The 2,697-nt window shown below is 44.2% G+C and overlaps 1 protein-coding gene across 1 annotated transcript in view; it reads right to left on the reverse strand.

Annotated features, from left to right (window-relative positions):
- Clic4 (chloride intracellular channel 4) overlaps positions 1 to 2,552 on the reverse strand; it is a 59,200-nt gene extending 56,648 nt beyond the window's left edge. The window contains exon 1 of the mRNA XM_033767374.1: positions 2,483 to 2,552. The gene's annotated coding sequence lies outside the window, so the exon portion shown is untranslated. The remainder of the gene's footprint in view (positions 1 to 2,482) is intronic.
- Positions 2,553 to 2,697: the final 145 nt, after the last annotated feature.

Here is a 2,697-nt window from a genome sequence, read left to right on the forward strand (position 1 = left end):
ACACACACACACACACACATATACTACCAGACCCCTGGGGTGGTGAAGACATCATTGTTGAGGATGACTGCTTCTTTCCCATTGGCAGGGCTGAGCCAGGCACTGTGGTGTCTACTTATAGGTCCCAGATACTGGAAAGAATGAGGCAGGAAGATCGCTGGAGTCCGGGAGTTCGACGTCAGCCTGGGCAACACAGCAAGACTCCATCCCAAAAGTTAAATAAATAAGGAGAATAAACCACTTATTGGGAGAGCTCCCAACCTTTACAGCAGTGACAGCAAACCTACAGCTTTCAGTTGCTACCTGCTATGGCACATGTGCCATAGGTTTGCCACCCCTGCTCTAGGTGTTGGGGTAAAAAATATATACAGGAAACTGCTATACCATAGGGTTATTGGGCTAGTGAGTAGACAACTCCAGAAATATACAAGGAAGAGGATGCAGTTGAGCCAACTCTCCATCGCTCGACCTAGACAACTGAGCTCAATATCCCATTATACCCCTCACCACCAATTTGTAATTCATATATGAGCTTCAAGTACAAATAACCACTTTTCTGCTAGAGTCCAATACTCAGGATATAATAAATTTGTTGTGCTTTTTCTGTTTAAAATGTCTTCTACTACAAACTTCAATGTTTTCTGGCAGAATAATGCCTTTAACATGCCACTCAGAACTACAGCCTCTGCTGCCCGTGTGCAAGGGCATTTCCCCCGTTTGCATTTCCTTTTGGGGAGGGCAGAGCCACTAGGGATGGAACCCAGGGCCTTCGCCCTAAGCTACATCCCCTGACCTGTTTTTATTCTTTAATTTTGGGACAAAGTCTTGCTAAGTTCCTCAGGCACACAGACTGGGTTCAAGCTTGACTTGGGATCCTCCTGACTCAGTCCCCCAGAATGCTGGGATTACAGGAGTGTGCCACCACACCCAGCCCACAATGGTATTTCTCACACAGGTGAGAAGAAATTGAGAATCCTTTCCCACAAACTTTACTTGTCCCATCTTTTTTTTTTCCCCTCTCAAACAACTAACCTCGTCTCTATCAGGACAAAGCTGGCCTATGTTGAATCACAGACCAAAAAGAAACCATTTCACTTCTCACTTCATAAATGAGGAAAATACAGCTTGAAAGGGGAAAAAAATTGCCCAGGCTAACCCCACCAATAAGTATAGAACTGTAACTTGATTCCTAGTTTTATGCCTCCAAAACCAGTGAGAAAGGCAACTAGTGATAAGTAGGGTGACTTCAGGTGGTGTGCAACACAAACCTGGAAAAATGGGAAGAGATATCCAAGTGACTCAAGCTTGGGAAACAATGTACTCCATCTCCCTTCTCCTAGCTGAAGGATTAAATAACAGTAAGCAGAGCATTAAGCAATGATCTCTTCCTTTGGCATTCTCCCTACCTCCCAGCAGGGCTGGGTGTCAAACAAGGGGCTAGGACCGTGCTAAAATGAGTTTCACCCCCAACCCCTTTCTAATTCTTATACTTCATTTTTCTTGTCTTATTGTTTTGGCTAGGACCTCCAATACAACACTGAATTTACAAAACCATAACTGAAGAATCCTCATCTAATTCTATAATGCTTCTAAATGTTCACCCTAAGTATCCTGCTTTTCAAATTATTCGTAGGTATCTCTTCTCCCACCCCCACCCCAAGTTTATGGAAACCATCTTACTCCTAGACATGATCTCACAATATATCCCAGGCTGGCCTCAGACTTGCAATCGACCTGCTTCAGCCTCCCCAGAGCTGGGAACCACTCCGCTCAACTACAAAAATTTTTTTCTTTAAATTTAACCTTTGATCAACCCTGCCCCCCCCCCGCTGTCCAAGGCGTGTTCCACTCTCCTCTGCTCTTCCTCTCATTCCAGTTCATCTTAAAGTACTACTTCTTCTGTCACCCAAATTAAGACTGATATTCTGGGAGTTCTAGCTCCTTTTGTTATCAATTCCCTGGACGTTTCTAAAGCAGAAAACTGAAAGAAAATCCCAAAACAAACATTGTTTCGATCACACGCCGATCATTTGTTCTATCTCTTACATACACTCTTCCTTTCTTTAAAATAGTAACAGTTTAATTCCAAAAAAAAAAAAAATATATATGGATTTAGTGTGTTGCCTAGCTCTAAACAAGCCTGGCTTCTTATGTGGTTGGGAGTATGCCAAGATTTTAAAGTTTTAAGAAAAGTAGCTGGATCCAGATGTTTATACTTTTACTCTCTCCTTTGCTAGATTGAAAAATACTAAAGAAAAAGAAAGGAACACAGAGAGTACTTATAAGCAAACAAGGTATTTCCAGGATATAAAAGGTAAAGGGGGCAGCCCAATAAAGTTACGAATTCTTTTGATTTTTCTTTCAAAACAAAAGGACACAATCCCTCCCGAGGCAGCAACACCGAGGGGAGCAGCCAAAAATGTTGCATCATACGAAACACTCCGCGCTAGAGAAACAAGAAAACCAGATGGTGGTAAAATACCTAAGACAGGAAGCCCTAGTTGGGAATCTCGGTCTTTTCCCGGCCCCCAGGAGCGGCTGGCTGCCCTTCTGTACTTTTTTAAGACTGCACCAAAAACTAAGTTTCGGTTTCCGAGCAGCAGGGCTCCCTCAGCGCTTTCCAGAAGCGTCCCGAGAGGTTCGGTGCCACCCCGGACGGCGGGCTCTGGTCCAGGCCCGGGCGCGGGGCGGGGCGTG

Source organism: Fukomys damarensis, unplaced genomic scaffold, assembly GCF_012274545.1.
Source record: "Fukomys damarensis isolate Sample0158 unplaced genomic scaffold, DMR_v1.0_HiC HiC_scaffold_23, whole genome shotgun sequence".
Classification (NCBI taxonomy): Eukaryota; Metazoa; Chordata; class Mammalia; order Rodentia; family Bathyergidae; genus Fukomys; species Fukomys damarensis.